This window comes from Ochotona princeps, chromosome 20 (assembly GCF_030435755.1).
Source record: "Ochotona princeps isolate mOchPri1 chromosome 20, mOchPri1.hap1, whole genome shotgun sequence".
Taxonomy (NCBI): domain Eukaryota; kingdom Metazoa; phylum Chordata; class Mammalia; order Lagomorpha; family Ochotonidae; genus Ochotona; species Ochotona princeps.
In genome coordinates, this window is record NC_080851.1 from 8,939,973 (window position 1) to 8,960,164 (window position 20,192).

The 20,192-nt window shown below is 38.5% G+C and overlaps 1 pseudogene; it reads left to right on the top strand.

Moving 5' to 3' along the window:
• Nucleotides 1-18,091: 18,091 nt before the first annotated feature.
• Nucleotides 18,092-18,210, top strand: LOC118758207 (small nucleolar RNA SNORA40; annotated as a pseudogene).
• The last annotated feature ends 1,982 nt before the right edge of the window (nt 18,211-20,192 follow it).

Below are 20,192 nucleotides of genomic sequence, written 5' to 3' on the forward strand. Positions count from 1 at the left end.
GGAAACCATGGTTTTATTACCCCAGGTATAAATCCATCATTGCATTACGTGGCAAGAGGCTTACTGATAATACAACACTGGAAGTCCAACACTGTGGATACCATTTGACTGTTGAACAAACTCACTGAGTTAAGCCAGTTCTACCTTAGGTTAGAGATAATTTTCTTTTTTCCTAACTCCATCATGGCATACATGAACAGCCTTCTTCCCTTCCCTAAAAGGCAAAATAATGAAGATAAATAACCATTTTGCAGACAGGTAATCTCATGATAACATATCCCTGTTATTTACTTCAGCAAAGCTATCCCCAAGGTGTCAGGACTTGCCTGCGCCCACCAGGGTTGGGCTCTGCCAGTAGCGATCTGTAAAGGTGCAGAGTTCATTAGGGCTCTAAGAACAGCTGTCCTGTCTGCTGGGGCTTGGATTACAGGATCTCATTATCTCACACTGCTTTCCTGCCTTAAGCCTTTTGTGAGGACCAAGACCTATCATTTCAACCTGTCTATTACGAAGAGGGCCAGAGATGGAAGAGTTTATTTTACCTGTTTCTGTACAGTGTTCATTTTTAAGTGTCTTCAAGCAAGAAATGGTAGCAATATAGTGATTACAAATATTGCTATAAAATAATGATTTGCTTCATGACTGAAAAACTAGTTCTTGTTTAAAATTTCCTAGTCAAGACAGAAACAGTTTTAACTTTGGCTGATTTGCAATAGGTGATTAAATATGGAGAAATTAATAAAACTCCTGGAAAGAGTTTACTGTGTTATTCTGCTTTCCTCTTAAAAAGTTTGCTTCAAGTCAAACTATTAAAAAATGAAAAGGAAATGTTCATAACAGTATGTAGGGCATGCATGTCTACTCAGCACAGCAGGCTTACTTCAGGGAGTCAGCTAGCGCTTTAATTATTCAAAGTACAAATTGCAAGGCACACTGCTATTCTGCAAGGGTTTGCTGTGGACAACTGAGAATTAGTGGATTAGACAGAAAGTGCAAAGGGAAGAGCAGAGATAGAAGGGGGGTGGCAGAAAAGGTTATGGATGACTTCATAGCATGCATTAAGGATATTGTTTTTTCACCCAAAAGCAAAGGAAAACGCCCAGCACAATAGCCTAGTGGCTAAAGTCCTCGCCTTGCATGCGCCAGAATCCCATATGGGCACCGGTTCATGTCCTGGTGGCCCCGCTTCCCACCAAGCTCCCTGCTTGTGGCCTGGGAAAGCAGTCAAGGATGGCCCAAAGCCTTGGGACCCTGCACCCATGAGGGAGACCCTGAAGAGGCTCCTGGCTCCTGTCTTCAGATCAGCTCAGCACCAGTCGTTGTGGTCACTTGGGGAGTGAATCAGTAGACTGAAGATCTTTCTCTCTGTCTTTCCTCCTCTCTGTTTATCTGACTTTCCAATAAAAATAAATAAATCTTTTTTAAAAAAGCAAACGAAAGGGTTTGGATGGCTTTAACTGTGTATGGAGGCAGGGAAGGAGGTGTGTGGACACTTTCATTTTGTGAAGGACATAAAGACAGACTGAGGAGCAATCAAAGTGAGGCTGCTGTGCTACTGCTCTTCCCGTTAAGAAGTAACGGTAGTTTGGGTTGAGAGGCTAGCTATAAAGGTAAGGAAAATGGCAATGATAGTATTGGGAATATGCTTAGGACTTCAAAACCTATAACATTTGTTAATGAATTGGACATGCAATACAAGGAAGGAGGAAAACAATGAAAATTTTCATGCAGCTTTTCACAACCAGGTGAATGGACAGAACATATGCTGAGAGCAATCACACTGGGAAAGTCACACAGGGAGAAAGAGATGATGTCAAGCCCAGATACACCAGGTATGAGATGTCACAGAAGCAAGCTCTGGAGCTCAGAGTACAGAAATGCCTCCACCGATCATTCAGAAGGTGGGCAGGATGACATGGCCAGGCCAAAGGGCAGAAAGGGAGAAAAGCTGACCTGAAACCGAGTCCCAACACCATCTAACATTTGCCAAGAGAACTGACAATGAGGTAGGAGGAAAGTGTTGAATAATGGGAAATGCAAGACTAAAGCAAACCAAAAGAAGAAAGTATTTCAAGAAGAAGAATCCATCAGTAGTGGCAGGGTGCAGGCTAAGTCCCAAGCATCAAAGAAACAGAATTTCAAGAACTATAAATTCAGAAACATGGTGGTTAAATGTAATTCCAGAAAAATTAATCTTGTTAAGGTGAAGGAGCAAAGTCTAAAGTGAAATGTGCCTTTAGACAAGTTAATGGAATTTGTGAAGAGGAAAAAAATGAAAATAAATTTCAACAATTTTTATTACAAAGAAGAAAGGGAAGGCTAAAGAAGGGAAGCCACATTAACATATTTCTTTTCTTATTATTAAACAGAAGAGACCAGAAGATACTTAGATATTGATGGTAATGATCCAATTGAGAAGGATGGATTGAAAAATAGGAAAGAGGAGGGATAGAATATATGCTGCACTGTACAATCCTGAAATTACTAAAAGGGTCCATCTTTCTGCCAAGAATTGTCTCCAAGTTAAGTCTCCTGAGCCAGCAACTTCTACTGTGGCCTAGACTACTGCTTAACCTTCAAACTTCAGGGTCTCTTGTTCCTTGAGATCAATCTAATTCAATCCTCCAAATTTACCTCTGTGTTCTCAGACCACAGCCATAACCAATTCCTATCTAAGATCGTGGGGGCTTTCACCCTAGATCATATCCCTAGCCCCTTTACTTGACCTGATAAGTGAAAGAAATAAATACAAGACTCAAAAAGGATCACTATTTTTTTTTTTTGCTGTTGATTAATTTCTTTTTTTTATTATTTTTAATTAATTAATTACATTGTATTATGTGACACAGTTTCATAGGTACTTGGATTCTCCCCACCCCTCCCCAAACCCTCCCACCATAGGATCACTACTTTTCAATGGCCAAATGTCTTCCAACATCATAGAAAGCACCGACGGCCATCTTTTACTTTGTCTTACAGAACACTGAACTTCAAGGGCAACGTACAGTAGTCAGCCAGATGTTGTGCACATTCAAGAGTCTTGTCCAGGACAGGCCCTCCCTGTGTGTGCTTCGTAGGCTTCCTCTCAGACCTCCCTCTGGTTAGTTTTCCATTAAATACAACATGGCTGTCACTTCCCACAAAAATCAAGTTCCATCTGTTTCATGTTTCTTTCTGGACCTTTTAATGTCCTAAGTTACTTCTTTGGAGAAAATATTGAAAGCCCAAAGTTGTAGATAAAGATTTGTGTGCAGGAAACAAGCTGTCAGCACAGATGTATGGTATAACTTTTACCAAAAGTTCAATATTACCTTAATGTGTATTCAGGGAGAAAGCTATAAATAAAATGTTCACTCTAAATGGGGTCATAAAACAATGGAATATTTTCATAGCTTTTTGCCCAGATGTTGCTGTGAGGCAAATTTGTGCTCTATCATTTCTGATTTTTCTGTGATTACTATTGGAATTTTATAATGGAAGAGAGGAAGGAAGGAAGCAAGGGAAAGGAAAAGAGGATGGAGGGATGTGGAAGAGAATAAAAGAAGATAAAAAGGAAAGGAATGAAAAAAGAAGAGCAGAAGAAAAAAGGAAAAAGACAAAGTGATCGTGCTTTAGTTTTTTTCCCTGACAAGTCAACAAATACACAGGAATATGCTTTAAACATCCAGACTCCTGCATTGTCTTTGTCTCTATATCTCAGCTTACCTCACACTAAGAGCTCAACACAGTGATCTGATCATCAACTTAGAGACTGTTAGATCTGGGCCCAAATACCAGCTCCATCTTTCACTATCTGCATGGCCCTCGGCAATGTTCTAAACCTAGAGCCTCAGTTTCTTCATCTATGAAATATTTAACATTAACCTTGCAGGCTCATTGTAAGGATTACATAAAATTATATTCACAGAGCTAACTTGTACACAGAGCTAATTATAGACACTACTGCAAAATAGACTGAGACCCAATATACGCACCCTGTGCTACCTCTATGAGAGAAGACTGGAGTGACAGACACCTGTTGCAGGTGGAAGCTTTGACACTCATACTCATATTTATAACTCTCATAATACGCGGGCACAGATGCTCCTTAGCACAATAAATCTCAGTACTATTATTTCTCATGAAATGTTCTCTTCACAGAGACTAAACTATGAGATCTTGGGGTGAGTCTCTGGAGGAGGAGGTGAGTGGAAATGAACGGTGCTTTTATGAGAATGAATGTTTTTAAGGCCAGAGGAAACTGGACTTAATTCTTACTAATGGAGAGATGAATTAAGACACTTGCTGTCTATTCCACTTATAAAAGTATCTAGAGCATACTTTTCTCTCTATACTTAGCTGGGAAGCTTCACAGAACCAGAAAGAGTACAGTAGCGGAATGCCTCGTGAGGAGACTTGGGAGAATCCTGAAGGATGAGTGTGGACACAGGAGTAGTAAAAGGATGTTCTATAAGGACAAGAAAAGGAAATTCAGGAAATGGAACTGAACAAGAATGATCCATTAATTCTTTAAATTCTGAGGCTTATTTTTGTTCTGAGATAGACTAGGAAAGGAAAGGCCATGATTCCCCCAGTAGGAAGTTCTTTGGCCATCCCACCATCACCCACATTCATAAAAACCATGAATCAGCTATGGCTGGGTCACTCACCAAGCAAAATGAATTCCCACATCCACTCTGAGAGAGCAAACATGAGGCTCTCTCAGTCTAGTCTTACATGCTGAGAGTTCCTCACTGATGTGTACTGTGCACCATTCTATCTAGCAAAGACTAACCTCACTTCTACACAGTTTGGCATGATCATTCTTTTCCTTACCAACCTTCAGTGCCCTCTCCTAGTTACTTTTCTTCTGTAATCCCAAACTTTGCCAAGTCTCCTCATTACTAGATAAGATTCATACTGTAACTCCTTGTCAGGATTCATACCTGTATTCTGCTAAAATGCTTCAATGAAGCCTACCCTCTAATAAACATCAACTTCCTCCCATATTTTCACTGGAGAAGAGATCTGGGGATAGACAATGATTCAGGTGTTGTGAGTGTTGTAACATACCAACTCTCCAGAAAAAAAACAGAGTAGTAGGAATAGACTGCAATAGTAGGTACTAAGAGAAAGAGCCCAGTAAAGACTTAAGGGAGCTGGAAGCATTCAGAGGGCCAAGCCACATTTAATTATAAAGATCCTGAATACAGGCACAGTACAGTAGCCTAATGGCTAAGGTCCTCACTTTGTACCCACCAGGATCCCATCCCAGCAGCTCCACCTCCAATTCCCTGCTTGTGGCCTGGGAAGGCAGTTGTGGATGTCTCAAACCCTTGGGATCCTGTACTCATATGCAAGACCTGGAGGAGGTTCTTGGTTTCTCAGGGCTCAGCCCTGGCCGTGGTCACTCGGAAAGTAAACCAACAGACAGATCTTTCTGTCTCTTCTTCTTTCTGTTAATCTGACTTTCCAATAAAAATAAATCTTTAAAAAAAAAAAGACCCTGAATACAGGAATTGGCATTTGGCCGAGTAGTTAAGTTGCCAGTTTTCCCACAGTTTGAATATCTATTAATTTAATGATAGTTCTTGTGAAGGTGGCTTAAGTGCTTGAACAGCCATTGAAATTTGTGTCTGTAAGGGAAGACAATCACTGGAGCACCTTATTCAATCACCATCTTACTTCTGCCCAAACATGTTTTTTTTAACTGACCCGAGTACCTTTTCTTCTGTGTAGTTTATGTATGAATCTGAACTTTAAAAAGTTTAGCCAAAGTACCCAGAAAAGCCACAGAAGATGATTCAAGTACTTGGGGCCATACCACCCATTGTGGGAGACGTGATGAAGTTCCAGGCATCTGGATTTGGCATAGTCCAGCCCCAGGATGGGACCTACTTGGGAAGTCAGCCAACAGATGGAAGATGGCTTCTCTTTGCCATTCCTACCCCCATGCCCTTTGTTCTCTCTCTTCGTCTCTTCATCCTGTCTTCCTATAAATAAATAAATCTTTTTTTATTCATTAATTACATTGTATTACATGACACAATTTCATAGGTACTAGGATTCTCCCCCCTTCACCCCAAACTCTTCCCCCATGGTGAATTCCTTCACAGCTCAGGTTCCGTTGGGATTCCCTTATTACAAGCTCACACCATACAGAGTCCAGCATCCCACTGTCCAGTCAAGTTCAACGGCCTCTTAGGGAGGCCCTCTCAGGTTTGAAGGCAGAGCCAGCAGAGCGTCACCTCTATCAATTAGATGCTCCAACATATCATCAGCAACAGTCCAAGTACGATGAGACTGGTGCAGAGTCTACTGATTGACATAGTCTATCTTAGAGTTTCCCCTTGTCCAGTTTTCCACTGCAAGCATATAGCTGAGGTGGTTGATTGATCTACTCCATCTTCCATCTTTTCTTGGTTAATGTTTTGATTCCTCCATTTTGTTCAGGGGAATCCCCAAAGAAACTTTGAGACGTTCCCAGTCCAGGCTCCTACGTGTACTACTAGTAAGCACAGTGCCCGCCACAGTCCATCACTCCAATCAGCTGGTGGTTGTAACCCCTTGGTTGGTTCTATTCTCAGCCCTGACCTCCATTGGAACCAATGAGTATTGCAGCTCTCCCCGGCTCTGCCCATCACACACTCGTCCCTCACCTAAACCAGTGGGAGGTGTGCTGGTTGGGTGCTGCATTCCCTACTGGCACAGGCCATTTCACCTTGGCATTTTGTGTTTTGTACTGTTTTTTTATCGCAACCAAACCTGGCCAGGCCCCCGCACAGTTCCAGCGCTTGGGCTTGCCAGTGGATAACGTGAACTGACTCAGCCTGGTCTGCCCCAACCCGAGCCAAGTGCCAGTGGGTCACTTTCCAAAGCCTCTTCTGGGTTGTTTACCTCCATGCTTCCTGCATTTATTTGTAGGGTCAGTGTCCTGTCAGAGGAACTGTTCAGATTCCTCTATCCGACCCCTTCCTGGTGTCAGGATTCACGCATACCAGCAGGTCCTTCGGCCAGCACCGCTCTTCAATCCATTCTGGTTCCTGCTGTTGAGAGTTTCAGCCCAGCCACGGCTCGTCCATACCCACATATATCTCATATATGGCTCAGTTGGGGTTGAAACCTAGCCGAGCCCGTCCCACATCTATCCTGGTCCTCCGGAGCACCAAACTGTGTTGCAGTCTAATCCGGCATGGTGCATCAAGTCCGAATCAATGTTTGTGCCAAGGGATTACAACTGTGACCCGACCAGAACTCAGCCCCCTTCCAGTTCCTTCGCCCCTTAGTGGTAAGCTCCACCCAGCCAAGGTCTCCCCCAAGCTCCCCAACCAGGCCTGTTCCCAGCCAGTGTTAAGTATGCCAGAGGTTGCTCTGGGTCAGCCCAGCGCACCCCATAGACTGTCAAGCCTCCTGCATAGACTCCACCGGCCCTTCTAAACCGTCCAGTGGGGTCAGAGTTTCCAGGGGATTGGTCCACGCATACCTGACACGTTCTAGCCCCGAGTATGGTTCTCGAATGCCAGTCAATGTCATAGTCCTGCCTTCTGTGACCCCTCTGCTGATCCCTCATCCTATCAGGTAATGGGGTATCCTGCTGGACAAGCCCGGAATTTTGCCTTTTGAATGAACTGGTGTTGGCAATCTGCACTATAAAGTGACTACAGGTTCTTCGGAGGAAGATTAACTGTCATTGAGAATCTTAAGGACTAATACACATTCCAGGGGAACTGTGGGTTCAGCATGGAGCGACTCATGTAGCATATCAAAGAAACCAAATTCCAGAACTTCCTGGCCCGAGAGCCGCTCACCCCATGTACGTACGTACGTGGTGGTAAGCTTGGCTGTGCTAGGCTGGAATCATGGAGGGGGACCTAAGCCCTCCGGGCCGCATGGCTGCCTGGGGGTTGAGCTGCTCAGGCCTCCATAAATAAATCTTTTTTAAAGGAAGATTATTGAAGCAAATATCATCAGTTTTATCTCAACAGAAGTGACTGATAAAAATAGCATCCCTAATTATTGGACTATGACCTAGAAATTGTGAAAATGTTGAAAGATGATAAACAAAATATATTTTTGTAAAAATATTAGTTATTTTCTATGAAAAAAACAATATTCAACAAATAATCCTAGGTTTCCCTGGCATCAAACAAAAGATGAAATTTACAAGATAAAAGTAATCAAAATACTTTATTCCATTTTGAGTTCACTAATACAAATTTCTATTCTTCATATGAAAAAGTGCCAAAAAGTTCATGGAAAAGGATAATATAAATAAATTATGCAGAGATTTCAAAGGTTTTATACTGGTTAGCTTATCTTTTAACAACAAATTTTTCCCATGAATTTTTTGACGTTGCCTCATGAATTGTACTAGTTTGACTATTTGGGAAGTTGACTGTTTCTTTCTTGATGGCCTATTGAAGGAACAATTTAATTTCTAGACCATTAAATTGATTGAAAAGATTACAGAAGACTTTGCTTTGCTGATCCCCATGCATCAACAGGAAGACTCAAGTTTCTCTCAATCATGACTCTATTAAACAGTACAATGCAATTTGGTAATTCAGGGATGGATCCATTTTCTTTGTGAATCATCTAGGTGCCCTATCTTCCTCAATCTGTGGTTGTCTATTTCTCCATTGGAACAGAGGCTTGAACAAAAGGGAAATCAGTTCATAAAGAAATATGTTTACTTGCGAAATGGCTCTATTTGCAGGAAAAAAAATGGAAACTGCTGTTCAAGAAATTGTCTCAAAATTATACGAGTTTTTTAGTAACAAGCTTGCCATATCCAGCAGCCACTGGGGTATGTGTGTTTGTGTGTGTGTGTGTAGGTAGGTAGGTAGGTAGATAAGTAGAAGAAGGGAGAGAGATGGTCATAATAAATAGGAAATTCTCTCCACAGTTTAAAACTGAATTATGGAACTAAATCCAATTTTTAAAAGTTGCTTTTGCCAAGGAAGAGTTTCCCCTTATTGAACCTGCTACCTCTTAGTTTTGGAGTAGCAGCAAGCAGACATTAATGCCATTCTTTAAAAAAGTTTCCCAGTGGGGCAATAGGAGTCTTGGGAAGAAACCTATGCCTGATATAATAACATATGGTCTAACAAATTCACAACTAAGAGAGTTTTCTTGCAGCTGTGGTTTAAATAATAGGTGTTTCAGATGCTTAATACTGACTTTAATTTACTGCAAGGAAGTATATGGTGAGCATCTGGGATGACACAATTTTCTTTAATCATTTTGATTTAGAAGACAGTAATTACAAGAATCACCATGGTCTGTGGAGAAAACGTTGATTTTACTGTCACCTGCCAGGACTTGCTTCCATCCTACTAGGACAATTTTTTCTTGGACCAAGAACGGTTAAATCACCACTCTAGAATGTCCTTTGCTACTTAAGTGATTAACATGAAAAAACTGATTTATAATGATGGAAGAAACCGATGAATTCACTTAGCCAAAATCACTACAGTTTGAAAGTTGAAGAATAAGTGTGGCTAAGGTCACTGTAAAAAGCCATGTTAATCTTCCCAGAAATTTTCTAGTTAAGCATGTATAGTTGAGTATGAAAGGATGGAAGTAGAACAATCTATTTTTGTCTCTATCCAGCCAGTTTTTGGGAAAAGCTCCACTAAGTACTTAGTCAAGAAGACCAAGTGTCTTTCTCTGAGGTTTTAAGTCACTCTATTTCCAGTTTTTAGCACATCAAATAGAAAGGATTGAATAATTACTTAACTCTAAATACAAAGAACTGAAAGCTCTAGACAAAAAAGTCTCAGCCAAGCAGGTTTTTCAGTAGCCTTGGAAATATCCCAGGATATGAACAAATGTGTTTCCATAAGGAATTGTAAACATATATGGCATGTGCTTTATACCCAATAATATGTACTGAATGAACAACTGATAGGCACTAACCAATCAAAACTTTATTAAAAAGCAGCTTGTCTCACAGTTCCTAGATTTTAAAGGTGTCTTACAATTATAGGAATCTTGGCAGTTTAAAGATTAGACAGAATGCCTTACATCATTTCTTCGCTGAAGAGATGCAACGCTGCTTACGGCTCTGCCAGCATATCGTTTACACCTCTGGGCTTTTAGTGTTCTACCTTCTTTTATTTGTAGTATGGAGGCCACAGCACATTTTCTTCCCACACCACCAGGATGTGGTAAAGATCACACAGGCAAATAGAAATGTTCTCTAACTGAAGAAACTGTCCAAAAAGGTTTTTCTTTGTTCTTTCTCGCAGACACATACACACACACACCACTCCTTCTGGTGCAGGCTTTGTGGTGCAGGAGGTTAAGTCGCCCCTGAGGACACCAACACCCTATTTTGTAAGACTTCAAATCTCATCCTGCCTGTGTTCCAATGCACCCTCCTACAAATGTGCCTGGAAGACCCAGACAGAGTGCCAGACTTGCTGCTTCTGCTTGGTCCAGCCCCAGCCGTGCCAGGCATTTGTTAAATGAAGCAGCAGATCCATTATCTTGTTCTCTCTCTCTGTTACTCTATCTTTCAAGTAAATAAATAAAACTAAAAAGAAAAGAAAAAAGAACAGAAGTGCTTCTTATTTCTTGATTCTATCCAATGATCCACAAAGGAAGGTCTGAAATGTTACTAAGAAGACATGGAACCTCTCTTTCTTCCAGCAGAGTCCCACTGCATGTGACACCCTGAACAGTTCTATTGTCCTGATATCCATCCAAGAATGACCCTCGCATGGATGCACTGCAGGGCCAAAGTCAGGGAGCCAGAGCAAGCTCTGGGAAACTGTGCCTCAACCAAGTCATAGATTATTTTCGGCTGCGCAGGAGAAATGTCCTGCTGCCCGTAGTTGAAGGCAACCTAACTGGAAATGTGGGGGAAAGAAATGACAGTCTCCTCTCTGTGAAAAGACTTGGAAACATGCAGTTTCCTGATAAGTGGACACTCTGTGAATCCCTCCAAAGGAAAATGTGACTCTCAGAGCAGAGGAATAATTATACAAAAACTCTTCCTGAATAATGTGATCCACATCACTGGGCTGGAGATAGGAAAAAATTCATCAATTAAAAGATGAGGCGGGGAGTCAACAAGCAGGTATTTGTTGGATGATATCTAGGATCCAGGGTTTTATCAGGAATTTAACCTGGAGTACATTCATTATTTTTATAATTTTCTTGACAAAGGTAGCACCTCAAGAAAGCATTCTTAATTCCAACCTGAAGGCTCTTACCACGTTAGTACCTGGTACAAAAAAATATACCTCATGAATTTGTGTTGATATTTCCTTGCTGGCCAACATGAAGGTAGCCAGTCTCTGCCAAAATCAGCAAACTAATTCTTATGAGTAATAACAATAATATTCTTTTCATTGATAACATCTTTAATCCAAGAACTTTAATAAAACACCAAAAAAAAATCTCAGTTTTAAGTTGATGGGGAAACATGTGAGAACACAGACAAAATAAAAAAAAAACAACTCAGAATCATGAGGGTGTTTCACTCTACCATCCACAGCTAACCATTCAAGGAAAATCACAATTCATGTAGACATGTGGGTAAACAACTTACCTTCTCCACCACCAAATGATAATTCAACATTTTCTCCTGCTGTATGGGCACAGATTCTAATCCCAGCGACACCACTTCCCGTCCAACTCCATGCCTGTGGCCTGGGAAAGCAGTCAAGGACAGCCCAAAGCCTTGGGACCCTGCAACCACATGGGAGATCCGGAAGAGGCTCCAGGCTCCTGGCTTTGGATAAGCTCAGCTTCAGCCGTTGCAGCCTCTTGGGGAGTGAAACAATGGAGGGAGAATCTCTCTCTCTCTCTCTCTCTTTCTCTCTCTCTCTCTCTCTCTCTGACCTGCAATCTTATATTTATAGTATCACAAAGTATAATAGCAAAGCTATGGAAACAACTGAGATGTCTGTCAAAAGAGGAATGGATAAAGAAACTGTGGTTAATCTATATTTTGGAGTACTACTCAGCCATTAAAAGAATAAAATTCTACCATTTGCATCAAAAAGGCCTCAACTAGGAACTGTTATGCTCAGTGAAATAAGCCAATCCCCAAAGGATATAAATATATGTTCTCTATGATATAAAGCAACCTTCATTCATGCAAAATACAAGATCAATAGATACATAGGTAAACATATGTACACATATATTCACCTAGAAGAACTGTAAAAATGGAGACTAGCTTATGAAGAAAGGAGAATATGTTGCGATATGACTTTCTACTCTCAAAAGAAGGACAGTTAAATATATTTGAACACTAGAATGCTGGACTTTATACCACTCTCTATACCTGCAATGTCAGGATATACTCAAATAACAGAAGAATGGACTTATGACTGTTGTTACAGGACTAAACCATTGTTGTAATATGGGGGGGGAAAGTGGTAGGCAGAGGGGGATAGCAGAAGGAGAAATTCCTGAGCCTAAAGAACTGTATCATAAAAAGTAATTTTTTTAAAAAGGAACTGTCAAATACATCTTAACAATAGGATGCTTGGCTTTCTACCATTGTCTATACTTGCTTTGTCATGATACACTTAAATAGCAGAATGAAGAACTTGTGACTGTTGCTGAAGAACTAAATTATTGTAATAATTGGGGATAAACAATGGGAAGGAGGGGGAGGAGGATGAAGTGGGAAATCCTTGAGTCTTCAGAACTGTATCACAAAAAAAATTAACATTAACAAAACCTAAATAACAAATGGAAATAGAAAAAATTACCATTATTCATGAGGCTGGTGCCAGGCTGTAGTACATTAAGCCTTCGCCTGCAGTTTCCACATCCCATTTGGGCACTAGTTCAAGTCTTGGCTGCTCCAGTTCTGATCCAACTCCTTGTTAATGTGTACGGGAAAGCAGTGGAAGATGGCTCAAGTGATTGAGCCCTAGGCACTCTACAAGTCTCTTCAATATTGTGTTCTCTGCTATAACAAAGTACTTTTTAATTTTTTCCTTTTTTAAAATTTCACTTTATTATTATTATTATTATTATTTTATGATACAGTTCCATAGGCCCTGGGATTTCCCTTACCTCCTCCCCTGCATCAAAATTACATTAATGCCCTAGCCACGCTGCTCCCACAAGAAACAACTGCTTCTTTGTGTCTCAGTTTTCCACATGGTTGCCCTGATGAAACATATGCCATTGGAGGACAAATATATTAATGCAAGTTAAAAAGAGCAAATTAATTCCAGAATCTAGTTATAGATAAAAGATGCCATTTCCTTATTTTCTGAAATGCAGCTTATATGAAATGTCACACTGGGCTTTATTTGTGATAGAAAAGCGTGCTGCAACTTCATAACCAACCATTTTTCTTTCTTGACATTTTGTCCATTCCAAAAATGCTGAACAAAATTGTGGGCAACTTCTTCCCACCACTTTGGCTAACTCATTCAGTAACTTTTAACATTATTATTAAAGATCAATGAGCCACCCAGGGGTTTAGAAAAGTTGATTCCAAAAAAATTTAGTAAATTTTTGGTACCAAAAATCCAATTTATATTTTTCCCAAATTAGTAATAATAACCTCTCCTGGGGGGACTTGTCACACTTCCTTTCCTGGTTGATCTAGCAAACACTCCTCGAAAAGTTTGAACTCCTGCCAACTAAACGGGGAGAGGGTTGAAAGGAAGAAACTATAAGCCTTTTAAAATAGTTTCCCATGATAATTTTCAGTAAGTACACATTTCATTGAGTAATTATTAGTTGGAATACCTGAGCTTATAGAGCGATTTTTACACAGAAATAGGATGATTTCAACTCTCAATTAACACATTCAAGATATTTAGATTTCCTGATTTCAAACAGAATATGAGTTAACTCTTTCCTAATAACTGGATGAAAAGTAAAAAACCAAGTTTTAACAGTCATGGAGAGTACAATCTGAATAGATCTTAAAGACCTGTCCTTTTCTATTTTAATTTAGTTCATTTGTAACCATGTGTAAGGCTAAACATATTGGATATTTTCATTATACCTGACAAAAACAAGACGCTGACCTTAAGGTTCTGATGTGACATCCAATGTTGAAAATAATACATACCTCTTCCATCATCATGTAGCCTAATTTCTGATGTATATAGGTCAACTCATAAATAATGAATAGATGAATAAATAGGAATAGAGTGCTTGCTGCTTAGTAAATGATGCTTCCTTTTGGGGGAAGATTAACTACTCATTCTCATAGAGAATCTTGGAAAAAGTAATCTGAGCTTGATGCTAATGATCAAGGGCAAATTGTAAGTGGAGGGGAGGATGCAAAATAGGTTAAGTGAACTGAAAATTACTTCCTAGTCACACTTCAGAATCTTCATACTTATTAATTTGTGTCTAAAAAATAAATGCAGAACAAATGTAATTATAGACGTTACTTCTTCTACGTAATATCAAAGTTGACCTTGAAATAGTTTGGTTTACAACATTATGAAGTCTAAAAGAACCGTGAGGTATCTTGGGGAGAAGTTTTGCATGATCTCTCTCTCTGGAAGTATTTGTCCAGCCCATTTGATTTTTCTCCCTATACAGAATTCCCAATGGCCTTCAAAGAATTTCACCTAGGATATAAAGCCCTAGAACTCATGAAGAATACATTTTCTTCTATTTTGACTTCCTATTCACAAATATGTTAGAAGAAAACTGACAGAGTTAATAGATATGGAATGTCAAAAGTCAAGTAAGTCGGGTATAGGAATGTTTATGACTTTTTTGTCACACAAGGACAAAGAAGGAGAAGTAGACATAAATAAATCCAATATAATAGAAACTGACTACTATAGGATTAAAGTTACTAATTATAGCGTAACATGTAACTAAAAAATAATGGTTTACAATGTAGATAAAATTAGGTATGGAGCTTGTTGTAGCTAATAGTGAGGTTATAAGGACTCAGCAAAGGGTTTCTAGCACAGAAAAATTATTTATTAAATTTCTACCATATTTTATTGTACTGATAATCCAAACACACACATAATTGTGACTGCTTATAAACGCAGTTTACCCCAAGCTTTATTCCATCTTACTTTGAATGTTCTGTAAATGAATGTCTTATCCTGCTAGCATTCTGTAAAAGGCAACTTGCCTCTGGATGGCTGGAAGTCACCTTTGCATTAGAAATTGTTCACAAATAATTCACACAGACCTCAAGCCAAAGGAACAGAGTTCTATTTCTCATCGTGTCTTTTAATAAACTGCAGAATAGTTAGTATCCAGCTTAAGACTAAATGGTAGATTAGAATAGAAGGGCTATGTCTTATGTACATAAGTAATTCATATTAGAAATTCATATTAGAAAACTGAATTCAAAGAAGAGTCAAAGTTGTAACTGAGTAAATGTCAGAAAACCTTAACAAATATAATATCTAATTTCTGATATTCTAGTTACAAGGCATCTGAATGTCTTTTCCTCTCTGCTAAAGTTATCATTTAGTAAAACTAAATTTTTTATCCCTCAAATACAACATCAATTATTTAAGAATTAACCTATCAAAACAAGCAGTATAAATTTATGAAATTTATAGCAGTTATGAAACTGCTATTCATCTTGATCCTCAAACTTTAAAATCCATGATATTTATAAAGAGCTCCAGAAACTCAACAACAAGACAATCAAGTTAAGAAATGGGAAAAGGACGTGAATAAGCAATTTTCAAAGGATAAAATTCAAATGGTCAACAGTCAATAGAAAAATGCTCAAGTTCATTAGCCAGCAAAAATATGCAAATAAAAATCACAGTAAGGTTTCACCCCACCCCAGTGAGAACGGCAACCATACAGAAATCAGAAAGCAATAAATGCTGTTGAGGATGTCGGAAGAAAGGTCTGCTAATCCACTGTTGCTGGAAACGTGAGCCAGCGCAACCATTATGGAAGACAGTATTGAGATTTCTCAGATATTTGAAAAGAGATATACAATACAACTCCACCCCCCACCCCGGGAATTTATCGAAAAGAAATGAAATTAGCATATGAGAGAATTATCTGTAATCATATGTTTACAGCAGTTCATTTCATAATAGCTAAGATATGAAATCAACCCAGATGCCCATCAACAAATAACCAGATGAAGATAACCTGGCATATATACACTATGGGTTACTACCCAGCCATAAAAATGAATGAAATCTTGTCTTTCACAACTAAATGTATGCAACCAGAAACTATCATGCTTAATGAAATAGGTTTTCCCTGATCTGTGATAGCTAATACACAGAGTACAAAATATTTAATGATATGAATGAGACTAACATCCTAGGATTTGATTATTATTTAGAGTCTTTGTACTTCTGAGAAATAGTAGGATTTTTTTGTTTGTTTTTCTTACTTGCTTTGGGTTGGCATCTTTACTTAATTTTAACAGAATGCTAAGGCTGTGATTGTGAAGTGAAATGAAAAGATGCCATTAAAAATTAGGAGAAAAAAAAATAAAGAAGGGTTGAGAGTCAAGTGGTTCCTTGGGGGACTAAGAGGAAAGCCCATCTTTATTTTTTCTATCTTGGAACTCTCTCAAGGTAAAGAAGTGACTATGTAGCTAAACAGTTGTCATCACCTGGGGAAAAGAATATCATTTGGAACAATTAATATACATACTGAAAATCCTGGAAAGAAACTCTGGGTAGTCAGATGCTTTGGAGTATAAAGAATTCAAAAAGAGTACACAATATTCTGAGAATGTAGCCATGCACATTCACACATTCACAACATAACTAAAAAGATCCTAAGCTTTCATCTCTGGATGATCTTTAAGTCACCTCACAACCAGGAAATGAAGGCAACCAGGAAATGAAGGCAAAGGCAGAGCTGTAAACCACCTGGCACAGTAGTTAAAGAATCACACACACACACACGTTGCAAACGTCAAAAGTTTTATATTTTTTTTCCCAGGTATTTAATAAAGTCTGTCAAACCACTAACTAGCCACTAAGCTAACAAAGCAAAGATATCAATGACCACACATGACAAAGAATATGAGATTTACAAAATCATTTAAAGACATACTAACCTCCGGGTCTGCATTGCACTACTGCTAGCTAAGCCACTGCTTATAATGTCAGCATCCCACATGAGCACCAATTGAGACCATGATACTCCACTTCCCATCCAGTTCCTTGCTGATGCACCTGGGAAAGAATCCTGGCCATGCAGGGAGACCCAGACGGAGTTCCAAGCTCCTGACTCTGGCCTTGTGTGGCTTTGGCTTTTGTAGCCATTTAGGAAGTGAATCCATGAAGAGAAGATCTCTTTCTCTCTGTAATTTTGTCTTTGGAATAAACAAACATTTTTAATAAATAATATACTATACATAAAACTACAACTCACAAAAACTAACAAAAATGATATAGTAGTAAGGGAAGAAAATCAGATTTCCAGCGTTATTACATTAAAACTTTCAAAATGCCCAGCTTTCATTAAAAAATTATCTGCCATGCAAAAAAACAAAACGATGATTAGTTCACAAGGAGAGAGGGAAAAAAAGGAATGAATAGAAATGTCTCAGGATACCCAGAAATAGAACTGAACATGCAGAGGTCTTAAAGCAACTGCCCTAAATATGAATAAAGAATTCAAGAAAACCATGCATAAAGAACTGAATGAAATTGTGCATGATATTTCCACAAACATAGAATATCAAGAAGGATACAAAGACTATAAAAAGGAACCAAATAGAAATGTTGGGAGGAAAAATACAACTACTGAAATGAAAAATTCAACAGTGGACAAGTAAACTTGAAAATAGGTTAGTTGAAATATTCAATCTGAAGAACAGAAAGGGGGAAAAAAAGAATGAATTAAGAGCACCACAGAGTGCCTTAGGGCATCGCCGAGCTTACCCAATATATGTAAAATATTAGGTAGTCTTGAAGGTGAAGAAGGATTTTCTGAGGAAATAGATACTGAAGATATTTTAATTTGCTGCAAGACATACATCTACCCATCCAATTGGCTCAATAGACTCTAAATAGAATAAACTTGAAGAGTTCTACCCTGAGATACATTTTAAATTAACTCTTAAAAGTCAAAGACAGTATCCTGAAAGTAGTGAATGATGTTAAGCATCCTCAATAAAACTGGTATCAATCAACTTTTTGAGCATTAAGCCATTTACACATCAAAGGTAAAAGTCTGGACAAAGACTGACATAAGGTGCAAAAAACAAATCCTCTTTTGCAACCCAGAACTCATTGATCAGTATGAGTTTTGATACGTATAAGCAGGAATAGTACATCTCTTATAGTCATCAGTAATAGTAACTAAGTATTGACTTTGTGATTAACATTTTCATTTTTAAAACATGCTTTTTTTAAGGCTTTTGAACATATCTGGAATAGAAGGTTCAAAAGAATGGATCTTGTGATACAGTATTGGAGTGTTCCATAGGTGTTTTCAAGTGATGGCTTAGGAATAACAACTGATTATGCAAGGGTGTTTGACCTTAAGAATCAGGGGAACCCACTGTCTCTAAAGACCCGAGTACATTGCTTGAAATTGTTTACCAGAGATTCTGGGTGGCGTTTTGACAAGTGAAGATTAATAGTAAGAAAAATAAGGATTGAAGAAAGCCACGAATGAGCAAGCAGTTTTCAAAAGGTTGAAGATGGAAGTAAATGAAGAGAATGTACACTGGAAGGAATTGTAACATGGGGAACTCCTTAAATAAACATTTATTAGCTTTAAAAAAAAAAGGTAAAAGTCAAAGGAATTATATGTTTGAAATGCTAAAACAAAAACCAATCGGAGTTCTACATCTAGCAAAATTATCCTTCGAACCAGCAGAACAAGTAAGCATGTTTCCAGATAAAAGGTGAGAGGATTCATCGGTGATATGTGGAAAACTTTAGATGGGACCTTTTTCAGATTAAAAAGGAAGGATATTATATAAGTAACCTGAAGTCATAAAAATAAATAAGAGCATCAGGAGAAATGCCTAAGTATAAATTTTTAAAGATTTAATTATTTAATTGGAAGGAAGAGCAACAGAGAGAAGGGCATTGAGATCTTCCATCTGCTGTTTCACTCCCTAAACACCCAGACAGCCACATCTGGGAAAGGCCAAAGTAAACAGCACAAAACTCCATCCTGGTCTCCCCCGCGCATGGTAGGGGCCCAAGCACTCAAGCCATCTGCCACTGACTTCTTAGGTACATTAACAGGAAACTCAAGTGGAAGTTAAGCAGCCAAGATTCAAATTGCCCTTGACTATGGGATGTTGGCTATGTAAGTGATAGTTTAATCTATGGCACTATAATATTAGCCCCTAAGTTTATAAATTTATTTTAAAAGATTTTTAAAGAGTAATTATTTTATTCGAAAGGTATATTTACAGAGAGCAGAGACACAGAGAGAAAGATCTTCTACCTACTTGTTCATTCACCAACTGGCCACAAAAGCTAGAGCTGAGTCAATCTAAAACCAGGAGCCAGGAGCTACTTCTAGATATCTCATACAGGTATGGTGACCCAGGGGCCTGGATAATCCTCTGCTGCTTTCCCAGGCCATGAGTAGGAAGCAGGATTAGAAGTGGAGCAACTAGGAACAAAGCACAACTCATATGGGATGCCGCAGTTTCAGGTGGAGGATTAACATTTGAGCCACTGTGTAGGCCCCATTAAATGTATAAATTTAAATTCCAAAATTATTACTGCAGTTTTAGTTTGTAACTGTTTTTTCTTTATGATTTAAGACATATATAAATATATAAAATAATCATTATAAATGACAATGTATAAATGTAACTATGAAAATAAGGGAAAGAAGAAAAGACAGAGAAGGGATAAGAACAGAATAGTTTGTGTTCTTGAAGCTAAATTAATATTAATTCCAACTAGGTTGTTGTAAATTTAAAATGTAATTATCCTTAGAACAAATAACACAGAATTTTTAAAATTCATAATAGGAAATAAAAAGGGAATGCCAAATCAGTGAAACAAAAAAACAGGCAGTAATGGCTGACTTGAGGGAAAAAAATTACGTAAGACATAACAAACAAAAAAGTGACAGAAATCCTTGCCATCAATTGTTTTAAATGTAATTGGATGGAGCTCTCCAATTAAAACAGGGATTGACAAAAGAAATAATCCAACTTGCTGTATAAAAGACTCAGTACAGATCCCACAAAATAAATAGGATGAAAGTAAAAACTGAGATGGAAAATGTTATCGCATGTAAATGTTAATCAAAAGAGAGCTAAATTTACCAAATTAACA